The 12,519-nt window shown below is 39.0% G+C and overlaps 1 protein-coding gene across 1 annotated transcript in view; it reads right to left on the bottom strand.

Annotated features, from left to right (window-relative positions):
* The window catches only part of CDKL5 (cyclin dependent kinase like 5), a 309,028-nt gene extending 296,861 nt beyond the window's left edge, over positions 1-12,167 (bottom strand). The window contains exon 1 of the mRNA XM_058291571.2: positions 12,050-12,167. The gene's annotated coding sequence lies outside the window, so the exon portion shown is untranslated. The remainder of the gene's footprint in view (positions 1-12,049) is intronic.
* Between the last annotated feature and the right edge of the window lie 352 nt (positions 12,168-12,519).

Raw genomic sequence — 12,519 nt, 5'->3', positions numbered from 1 at the left:
TGGGTTGCCCAGTGTCTTTAAAGATCCTCTCTGCATATTGGTAATTTTTCATCCTATGCATTCTACTTTCCCAGAAAACACACATCTCCGGGCTCTCCTGCAGCTAGGATACAGACTTGTGACCCGGGCTTTACCAGTCAGTTACACAGAGTGAGACTTGTGTACAGACGGGAGCAATGTGAGGTAGCATGAGTGTGTAGTTGAATCAATGACTTGGTAGTTATAGTGATAGAGGTCTTTGGTTTTTAGGGAGTGGCAGTGTCAGAGCTTATGGAATTCAGTCCTGAGTGAGTATTGTAGGTGGTTAGTGATGGTGGCAGTATTTGTGTGTGTGTGTGTTTTATGTGTGTGTATGTGGTATTTATCTTCCTTCATGTTCTCTGAGTCACTTAGACTTTATGGACTGGTAACTAAAAGCTTCTACCCCAAATAAATACCCTTTATAAAAACCAACCAATTTCTCGTATTTTGTATCGTCACCCCTTTGGCTGACTAATACACTATCACGAGCTTAAAATATAAAAAAAAAAAAAAAGTCCATCTAACTCACCAGCTATTAGTGGATTCTTTGGTAAAGTCACTGCATCCCTAGAGGGCCTTTGTATAAGGCAAATATTTTACCTCAATGTGGTAATAAATTTAAAACCATCTTCCCAATCTGAGGGGCAAAAGCAGTAAGCTAGAGGTGTATGAGGCCACATGATAAATAAGCAATATTTTCACAGAAGAACAGTTTTGCTTAGTGGTAATGTACAGTGCAGATATACACATACATATGAGGTTATCACAAAATAGAACACAACTTTTCAATGAATGTATGCACAAATCATGGGGAAAAAACTCAAAGAAATATGACTCTTGTAGCTGTCAATGTTGGCTTCCCCATCATCTGCCATAATGTAAGTCAGCAGAAAAACTTCAGAAGCCCCACAGGGAGTCATTAGCAGGGCTCAGGGTTCCACTCATACACCAATGTGGACCCAGCTGTAACAAGTTATAAGCAGTGAACACAGAAAAAGTACTGACATAAGGAGATGGGGGGAGGAAAGGGAGAGTAATTATCGAGCATTTCCTAAGTGCCAATGCGCTAGATGCTGGGGCTACAACAGTCAGTATTCCATGCCTCCATGGAGCTTACAGTAGAAAAGCAATATCTCCTGCTTATCCATTTTTCCTAGAGCCCACCCCTATTTAAACTCCTGATTTTAAGTAATTCCTTCATATACTCTCAGAAAAATGTTAAAATGGATAGAAAAAAAAAACGAAAGATGATCACAAAGAAAGAAAACCAAGATCCTCAGGTCTAGCTAGAGTAAAAACATCAAAGTAAGGCATGCAATGCATAAATCATGTTATTGCTTGCAATTCTCTCGGCTTTATATGCCTATTCGTAAATCCATACCTTTGCACACACCTTCTGCCTGAAAATCCCTTCTCCACCTGACATGCTGGGCCTTCTTTTAAGACTCTTTACAAACATTCCAAAATCATTTTGCTTTTCCAATCCCCTCAAGTCTATGTTAAGAGTACCGCCTCTGGACAGAGTAACAGCACCCTGTATTTCCATCAGAAAGCGCCTATCATCCTGTATTTCAGTCATTGTTTTCTGCCTCTTCTGCTGGATAATAAACTTCATAAAGGCAGATCACCACAGCTTGTCTTTGTATTCCCAACGTCTATCATGATGCTGACACCCTTTAGTTGCCTGAATGGTAATATAAACACCAAGATACCCAACCATTACTGTATCATAAGGTCAGCCAAAGAAAGAGAAGTATGGACCTCCTTTACTGTGATGGTTTGAAGCTGCCCATACCCCAGAAAAGTATGTTTTTAAAGTTAATTCATTTCTGTGCATGTGGACCCATTGTAAGTAGGATCTCTTGGTGAATAGGATCTTAACTTAAGATATGACCCATCTCATTCAGGGTGGACCTTAATTCACATACTGGAGTCCTTTATAAGAGAATGAAATTCAGACAAAGAGAGAGAAAGACACAAAAGCAAGAAGCTGAAAGCAATGAAACCAAGAAGAGAAGGGAGAGACCAGGAGATGCCAGCCTGTACCTTGTCATGTGGCAGAGGAGTCCAGGATCACCTGCAGCCCCGTCTTTAGGAAAAAAGTATTGGCTTGATGATGCCTTGATTTGGACACTTTTCTCAGCCTCAAAACTATAAGCTTGTAAGCTAATAAATTCCCATTGTGGATAGCCAACCTATTTCATGGTATCTGCTTTGAGCAGCTTCAGCAACTAAAACATTGACCAATTCTGCACATAGGGAAAGACTCTAAAGCACAACTAAATCATGAGCAGTGGCTCTGGATGCTAGAGAAACCACTAGCACAAAAATATCCATTTCAAACATTTAAACCTAAAGTGGAACAACTTATTAAAAATAAATGCCCTGGGCTTGGCTGGATAGGAAGTTAAGAAGTAACAGCACAAACCACTGCAAACTCTTCAAGTTACCAGCAGCAGGAAAGGAAAAAAAAAAAAAAAAGATTAAGGGAACAAGGAAAGAATACAAAACAGGTACAGAATGGTTTAGAAAAGCCTAAGAACTCATGTTAAAAGTGAACTAAATGAAAAGCTACATCAAAATGTAGATTTCAAAAGAAATATTTTAAGAAGGTGATGCTGTGGTTATTCTTTGTACATGTGGAGGAAAAAAGTGGGCAACAACATTCTATGCAGGCACAAACTAACACCTTTGCACCAAAGACGACCTGAATTAACGCCCATTCAATAATCAAGGCAAAGAAAAATTTAGCTTGGCTAAAGATTTCCCGGAAAAGAATGCAGGAACACTTAATATAGGAGAAACAAATCAGGATATATATAATAACATCTTCACAGCACTTCTGTATAAATAAGCTCACTTGAACATAAAAAATATGACAGATCAGTTTAATATAAAAGATGATAAAGTTAAAGAAAGTGAACCAATGGAGCTGCCCTGGATGGTGCTTCAGAGGTAATCACCGGACATTGTAAATCCTCACAGGGCCTACATGATGGAATAGAGGAGAGTATGGGCCATGATGTGAACCAATGTATATGAGGTGCAGAGGTGCCCAAAGATGTACTTACCAAATCCAATGGATGTGTCATGATGATGGGAACGAGTGTTGTTGGGGGGGGGGGGAGAGGGGGGGTGGGGGGGTGGGGTTGAATGGGACCTCACATATATATTTTTAATGTAATATTATTACAAAGTCAATAAAAAAATAAAAAATAAAAAAAAAAATAAAAAAAAAAAAAGAAAGTGAACCAGTTTTGAAAATGGTACTCTTGCTAAAGATTAGTGCTCATAAACAGTATTAATAAAATTCTCTAAAAAACACTAGGTACTCAAATGTGATTTCATAAAATATGAGATAATATAAATGCTGAAAAATATTAAACTAGACCTAAGAAATTGTATTTGAAATAAACAAAAGAATAAAGCTAATTTAATGTTGATATTTAAAGAACCATTCCATTAAATACCTTGAACAGATTTGGGGCAGGGGAGTAGCAGAGTTTTTAAGTTAAATATTGAACAGAGCTGCAACTGTTAGGAAAAAATTGTTTTAATTCAGATATAACTAGAAATGACATTCCTATATAAGGTTAAAAGAATGATAAAGGACAAAAGCTAAGGAGTCTTTAGAAAATTAAAGGTAATTTGTATAAAAATAAAAAGTGTACCAGAGATGACAATCACTTGAAGAAGCAGTTCCAAAAATTTTAATGAAATGAGGGAAGAATATTTTACCTTGCAGAGATGATGATCTTTTTGGCAAATTATCAAGGTTCCAATGAGCTAAAAATTCCTGGTGTTTTTTTTTTTTTGTTTTCTTTTTTTTCTGTGTATGGCATTTCATGTCATGCTCCTTCTTAAAACCTTCAATAGCTCCATAGGAGATTTAAGACAAGTTCAAAAACCCAGCAGCTAGCTTACTAAGCCTTTTCATGATATGGCCCCTGCCTACTTCTGCTAGTCACCTGCTCATCTACTTTCCAGCCATTTTGGACTTCCTTCAGTTCTTTAAAAGGCTTTGTTTTTCAAAGCTTCTATCTCTGTCACCTGGCTCCAAGGCATGGTACACACTGTTCCCTCTACCAGGAAAACTTGTTCTCCCAACTAGAGCATCTCCTTGTTATCCTTCTCATCTGTCTCAGCTTCCTCAGGGTGGCCATCCTACCCTGATCCCTAAGGAGAGATTCTCCAAGCCTCCTGTTATATACATACCCAGAGGGCCCTATACTGCTCTGGCCCCATCTCAAGACTTTAAGGGCAAGGGCTACCTCCATTTTATTTATCATTCTACCCAGGCTCTAGCACAGTCTGGCACCCATTAGGGACTCAATAACTATTTCCTAAATGAATGAAAGACAGACACTAAGAGTGTTGGACAAGTTATTTCAGAAAGAAATTATTGACAAAGTATGAAACACCAATTTGCGCCAAATTAGTTTTTGTCTACCTCAACTCTTTTCAATAATTAAAAATTAAAATCAAACTTTTTCTTTTCTTCAGCATTACTACTCTTAAATTTTAGTGGTCATACTACTAATTTTTTTTAAAAGATTTATTCCCGCCACCCCCCCCCCCCCTCCGCCCCGTTGTTCACACTCGCTGTCTGCTCATTGTGTGCTCAGCTTGTTTTTAGAAGGCACCAGAAACTGAACCTGGGACTCCCATGGGGGAGGGAGGCACCTAATCACATGAGCCACCTCCACTCCCTAATAATAATTTTAATAGTTACTAGCAATTAAAGTCAGCATGCAAAAAGAAAAAAAGTAAATATACAAAAATGAAAATTGAAAAGAAAAATAAATAAATATAATCAGCAAGTTCTACAAAAGGTTGTCAAACCAGAGAGGGGTATGTGTCTGAGAGTGCTGATAAATTGCAGGCTATGTCCCACCTGAATCAGCTCTGTATGTTCTGAAAGAGCCTACTCATCAAGAAACTAGTTTCTACTCTTGACCACTGTCCGGATAACTAGGCAAATCCAAGCCAGTATATTGTTCTTCAACTATTATTTATTACAATTTTTTAAAATCTGCCATATCTTCCATGTGTGTATGTGTATGTTTAATCTGACATTTATAGTAAGATCTCACACTGCCAAGGAACTAATCATTAGGCATAATACAAAATCTAAAACTAAGATCCTATCTAAAATAACAACTTACCTAAAATAATTTAAGACAATATTTTTTTTAAAAAGTTAGTTTTTAGCTTTCAGAAATCAAAGTTGTTCTTACCATCAAAAATCAATATTTTCTTACAAGCCAAACAAAGTTACATTGCCAGAAAGCAATTCATATGTTACTATTTGATAAGAGGCCTCTTTCTTAAGAAGGGTTACAAACTAACAACAGAATCATACAGCATTGCTATTAACCAGATTAAAAAAAAAAAAAACTATTCGAAGGTAAACCTATTTCAAGCCATTTATGATTATATTTACAGTAAACTATCAATATTAGACAGTGCTACATGTCTAAATTGTTTGTTATTAAAAATCCAGAAGCAACACATAGGAGTTATTAATTTACCTGCCCGGTACTCGGTAAGGGTCACTTTCCATAGAAAAAATGTTCATCTAAAAGCAATGCAAATTAGATACAGTTTCCAAAACATTTTCCTTCCAGCCAAACCATTATGTTCCTCTATTGTGTGTATAAAAAAAATAATGTTGATTTTTACATGGAGGAAGTGTGTGTGGGGGGCAGGTCAGGCTTAAAAAGGCTTCAGCACTCCCGTGTCCCTGTCTTGTGTATGTACATTTGTTTTCTTTTGCTTTATATTAAAATCTTTACTTGCTTGCTTAAAAAAAAAAAAAGTCCATAAGCTATCCTACCAGTAGTGTCCATCTCCAGAAGCAGTATACTGAGCAAAGTAGAACACCTCTGAAAAAGGCAGAGATCAGCCCGTTGAACAACTCTCATGCTAAGTAAGTAAAGCTGGCTTTACTCACCAGCCCACCCTAGAGAGTAACTAGGAAGAAAATGATGCAGGCAGGAAAAGGATCTACAATACCCTGCACGTTAAGCTGTTTGTAAATCCAACAAGCCAGTCTGAAGCAAAGCAGAAAGTAGACCCATGTGTCTGAATATCTGAATTTGATCAAGTATGCACAGTAGACATGAATCTCTCAAGGGAGATCAGAGCTCAAATAATAAAATGCACACTGTTACTGGCTAAATATCAAGAAAATAATTATTTTGCCCATGGTCTTACATCTTAAAGTCATTTTTTCTTGCATAATAAGTATATTACTTTTACCTTGATTTCTCTTTCCTTCATTTCCAACATATCACTAAGAATGTTGCTTTTTATTTGCTGGTTTAAAAAAGATCAAAACAAAATCAAAACCACAAGGACAAAGTAATTTATCCCATTTGCAGTACTGTCTTTTTTATTCTGCTATGCATTGTTTAGGCAAAAACTCTTTACAAAAATACAAAGAATACTAAGTAACTATAATGTGTGTAAGAAGATATTATTTTTTAAAGACATAAGGATTGAGATCTACATGATTTCATTTATAAGTATCTGATGATAAAGGGATCTAGGTAAAATCAAGTAAATAAGGTTAAAAATGCAGGTTGACTACAAATGGGCAGGAAAGAGCTTTATGGGGTAATGGGAATGTTCTAAAACCAGACTGTAGTGATGGTTACACAACTCGGTGAATTTATTTAAAAAATACTTACAATGGGTGAATTTTATGGTATGTAAATTATACCTCAATAAAGCTGTTAAAAACACATATTGAAAAACTATATTCTTTCTTAAGAAATGAGCCAAAACTTACATATAAGCCCCGTCCATGTAAAACAACTGTCCTATTTGGCTAAGATGATTTCCAACTCTGAGGCTCCACAATATTCATCACTACTTTCCAACTTTAATAAGCAACTGTGACTTTCAATTACAGAAAGACTTTAGGCCCATAACACAGACCTTAGTATGTTCCTTTGAGTTAGACAACTGTTTAGCTCTCTTAAATGATGGGTCTTGTTTAAAAAAAAAAAAAATCACAAGACGCTATGAGTAGCAGAAAATTCTACTTTTCAAGTAGAAAATTGTCCATCAGAGTCTAACTTCTACATATTAAGAAACAATACCATATTTCTGTAGACTTCATCCCCAGATTTTATTTCACTGAAGTCAGTATACTCACAGAAGAGATACCCATCTGAAAATTGTAATGGCTGCCATTTTACTTCAAAAGTGCATCAAAACCACAAAATTGAATTCAAGGACTATCTTCATAGCCTTTATTAGTGTAGCAAATTTAATCAAAGTCAGCCAAAAGTTATAATGGAACATGCAGAAACATGAAATACCAAGTGATTAATTAGAAACAGATACTTCATTTTGGGTGTATAATTACGTACAACCTTCATTTATGGGGGAAAAAAACAGAACTAATGACCCTGTGTTAGAAAAGTTTGCGCTTCTAGTTATCCTATCCAGCACCACTGATGCTCGATCCAGCCACCCCTGAATCCTGTCTCCAATATGATTAAAGGGAAGGCAGCCTTGCAAATGTAGCACTGTGAACTCCAGGAAGCATATTTATACCTCCAGTACCACCCCAGGGCTGTCACATACAGTAGGAATTCAACATATGTTTGGTGGATTGGATTCCTAAAGAGAAGGAGAAAGCACAGTTTTGAAGCCAGGTTCAAGTCAGACCGGTTTGGACTGAAATTTTGCCCTTGCTGCTTACTAGTTGGGTAACCTGAGCAAATCATTTTCTTTTCTTTCCAAGACCATATGATTATATGTAAAACAAGCAAAATTAGCTACCTCATAGAGATGTTGTGAGAATACACATACACACACACATTCATGTAAATAAAGCATTTACCACAGTATCTGGTATTCGGTAAGGTTCAATAAATAAATACTATAATTTAATTAATACAGAATAATAAGTGTAATTATAATTATAATAATTTATTCCAAAAGAGTGACCACACCCAAATTTGACCCTGATTAGAATTCTCAAACACAAACGTTTCTAGGTAAAGAGCTTAATTCAAAGTGTTGAAAATCAATCTCAAAGACCTAAATGGACTAGGCTCTTTTAACCTAATAAATAATTTCCTAATATTCCCCAATCTGAATTGTCTAAAGGTTATCAGGATCTTTGGGTGGAAAATTGTCACCCTCAGCTTTCATACCCACTAACAGAATCGCACCCAAGTTCATACCTCAGTCATACCTCAGTATTAAGAAGTACGTGTACAAACCCAAATGAGAAATGAGGTCAGATCTTTAAGTAATTCTGTCATCCATGTTCTGTTTTATAGAAATGAAGCATTCTAAAAACTATCAAATATCATGCAAACACTAAAATCATGCACCATCAACAAAAAACATCTAATGTTGAGTTTTAAGACTGAAAGCAAATTGGAAAAGCCTCTCAAACAGAAATCTAAATGTAGTCTTTTAAATGCATTACTTTCATAAACTGAAATATTTGATCCAACAGATATAGAACCAACAAGATTTTATTTCCTCCTCTAACAAGGAATTTGATGCTGGCAAATTAATTGATGCTGGCAAAAAAAATAAAACTTTAGAATCTAAAACTATCAAATTCTGAATAAACAGCTTTTCCTACTTAGAAAGCAACTTAACACATCAGTTTTTCCTATTCTTGTAGCAAAGTTAAGGGTTATCTAAAGAAACTTATTTCACATTTTGGATCTATGCACGTAGATTCATTTATTCTTAAATGCCGCTTGCTATTATTTGACATCAATTTATTAAATGAAAAAGTCATATCCCCACATTAAATGCCAAAAACAAAGTCCATACTGCATACCTTCTAATATCTAGAAGAAATAAAGGAGATAAACTCCAAAGTTATCAAAATGGACGGGGAAAAAGTGAAATTTTACCAGACACACTGAAGAAAACTTATTTTCTCCACTCATCTCTTTAAAATTTTCCTATAGCCTATTTCTCAGATATAGCTGCATTTTCTATTACAAAATAGATTAAAACATAAACCATAATGAAAGGTTAAATTTCCACAACAGAAGCCACTGTCATTTCCAACAATGCAACTATTGTTGAGAATCTCACACAGATTCTTGGAGACAAGTGGTAAAACAAGGCTAGGGGAACTTAAAGCAGAGATTCTTAACCAAGGATCCATAAACCTGAATTTAAATTCAAAAAAACATTCTTGTGGGGACATGTTGGTGCAAGTATGATATATTTATTAAATATTACACAGTATAGTGTGGACTTAGTAAGGGGTTCGTAGTTTTCAACTAACTGGCAAAGGGGCCCATGGAACAAAAAAGGTTAAGAACTCCTGACTCTGTATTTCAGTTTGTAACATAACAATACTTCACCTTCAAAATAGAAATATCACGTAAAATCTGGTTCTAATTAAGTAGGACTGCCTTAACGCCATGCAACATATTTGGAATAGAACACAATCTGATTCGCAGTCAACCTATTACTCATCTATGTGAGATGACCCTGCAATTTCTTTCAATGGAAGCCTTTCCTTTTAAAACCCCAAAGAATACTGTGTAGATGCCACATTCTGATTTAAATAACTTGAAGAAAATTACAATGAAAATAACAGCAGATTTAGTACAGGGAACATATATAAGTAAAAATCTAAAACCTGAGATAAAGGGGTAAAAAAAATCCCACCAAAGGCCCCTAAATCATAAATAAATTTTAAGATTGATCAGGGTGGAAAGGAATGTTCTCTGAAGAAAAAATATTTCTAATCTTTTAATACATCAAGTTTTTTAAAATTTATGCTTACAAAATATGCTAAACAAATTAGAATACTAAACTGTAAAATATGGGTATGTATATGTGTGTACACACACACACATCTCAAGTTAATCATTATATTGATCATGTCAAAAAGACAATTCAGAGGAATTTGCTACCTCCTCCAATTGAGGACCTTTCAACTACTCTCAAATGGTAGCTTATTTAACACTCTTGGAAAGATTAACTTTAACTTAGAATGCCTCTTTTGGAGTTCTATTACTTAATACAGCCAAACTAATTTTTTTTTCCTAATTAGGCTTCCTTGTACTTGTGAAACGCTCAGCATACACTGTGCTAGCAGCTTTAGCCTGCAGTTTTTCTCTCTTCTGCTCCTTCCCCCCTCCTCTCACACACCCCCTCCCCACCACCACCCCCAAAAAAATTTCCTTTCCAAATGTTCCCCTCTCTGCATTTGTCAACAGAAACACCCACTGGTGGTGTCAAACTGGTAATGCTGCTGCAGGATTCCTTACTCCTGCTCTAGTGTCAATGACAAAAATGCCCAAACCCAAAATAGTACTTTTTTTTTAACAAATCAATTTTATTGATACATATTAATAAAGCATAAATCTATCCTAAGTATAATCAATGCTATTCGGTGTAATCACATAAATATGCAGTCATCACTTCGATCATTCTTAGAGCACTTCATTATTCCAAAAATAAACAAAACACAAACAAAACTCATCACCTTTCAATCTCTCTGTGCCTCCCCTGCCGTACCTAGCTGCTATTTTTTTCTTTCTAGTATATTTGTATTAAAATAGTACTTTTAATAAAGAAATGTAAAGGCTTGCTAGGTACTCAACTATCATTTTCTCAAAAAGAGGCACACTTTTTAAAAAATGTATTATTAATGAAGCTTAAAAACCTTAACTATAAGACTACTCCCCCCCTCCTTCCTTCAACACTAAACACACAGGGACAAATAAAGATAGCCTCTTCTCGTTTTATGAATAAAATTATTTTAAAACACTTAAAATAAAGGAATTACAGACAAATTTACATCTAAACATCAGTCACAAATTATTCCAAATAGCCTCGATAAAGATGTCTTTTTTGAAACCCTACAGCAAGAAAAGGAACCAGATGGAAATGTTCCAAGATAGATGTTACCTAAAACGATAATCCTATTCTATACATATTTATGTCTTTCATTTCAGTCAAATGCTCTCAGACAAATTAATTTGTGTAATCTTTTACATCACCGACATAACCACTACCTATTTCGGATGCACGGAAAGAAATTATTGTGCCAACACTACTTTCTAAAAGCAGCTTAAATTTCGGCTAATTCAAATAGATTGTGTTAACAGAATACTGAACCGCGACTACTTAAATATCACAGCATCCATCTAATTTCACTGGAGAGATACTAACGTCAGGCTTTTCTTACTCGGGCATCTGTGCTTTAACACTCAGGTGAAGCGGAAAAACAAAACCCTCCGGGAAGACGTGCCCCTACATGGAAATATGTTCAGGTTCTTTGCCCCCACCCCCACCGTGGGCACAAAACGGGTCAATGCGAGGACGTGTTCACGCTGAGGTGGTTCCAAACCCCAGAATTTCATTTCCATGAGGGTCCAAAGGTCTGCGAGCCGGCCAGTTTCTGCTTCTCCCCACCATGCCTGTCCTGAACTTCACAGCAACGCCTGAAACTTGCACGGGGAAGGCTGGCGGCGCCGCGGGGCCGGCGGCGAGGCGCTCGCCCACCCTCGCAGGCAGCCAAGGTCAGCAGGACCCGACTCGCGGCAGGCAGTCCCCAGCAGGTCCCGGGCTCCCTCGGAACTCGGGCGGGGGGCTCCGGCTCGCGAGCCCCTCCTCGGCGCCGGCGGGAAGGGGCTTCCCTCGCCGCAAGCCCAGGGGAGCGGGCGTCGCGGGGGCGGCGGGGCGGGGACGCCGCAGACCCGCCGCTGAGGGGAGCCCCGCCGGGCGGCCTCGACCGGCCGCCGGTCCTCGCACCCTTCTGTCTTCCCACGTCCCAAAATACAGCCCAGCCCCTCTCCGGGGTTCCCTCCCAGCGGCATAATGGGGTGTTCAGGAGGCGCCGCTCCAAGCCGGGGCGCCCTCGCCGCCTCTCCCCGATACGGGGGGACCGGCGCCGCCGCCCCCTCTCTCATCCCTCCGCGGGGACCGGATAGACCCCCTCTTTGGGGAGAAGCTGGGTGAGCAAGGGACCGCACGTGAGGGCAGGAAGGCCTGGCGGGCGGGTATCGGCGCGACTACTCACCCCGCCGAATCCCCCACCTCCGGCCCGGGACCCCACAGCTCCCGAGGCCGCCGCCGTCGCCGCTTCACCGTCCCCAGCGGCAACAACCACTAATCGAAACCTCCGGCCCCGCCCTCTCGAAGAGGCGAACGCACACCCTACTGTGCTAACTGCCCCGCCCTGGCCGGCCCCCTCGGGCCAATGGAGAGGCTCCTCAGGCCCAGCCAAGTCCCGCCTCCTCCCCGCCCATTTCTGGTAAGAACCAATAAGAAGCGAGCGCTCGCCCTCGGGCTCGCGCGCCCCGCCCGCGCTCGCGTGCTCGGGCCCCCCGAAACCGAGAACTGCTGGTTACTTGCGCAAGCTCGCCGGCGCGCGCCAGGTTTGGTTGCCCCGCCAGGCCCTAGCAACCAAGATTGGGAGTCCGGGAGGGGCGGGGCCCGCGCCGCGAGTTCACTGAGGGGAGGGGGGGGAGATCGTGACTAGGAAAGAGG

Source organism: Dasypus novemcinctus, chromosome X (assembly GCF_030445035.2).
Source record: "Dasypus novemcinctus isolate mDasNov1 chromosome X, mDasNov1.1.hap2, whole genome shotgun sequence".
Taxonomy (NCBI): domain Eukaryota; kingdom Metazoa; phylum Chordata; class Mammalia; order Cingulata; family Dasypodidae; genus Dasypus; species Dasypus novemcinctus.
The sequence above is the reverse complement of the archived record's forward strand: the minus strand, read 5'-3'. Positions and strand labels throughout refer to the sequence as shown.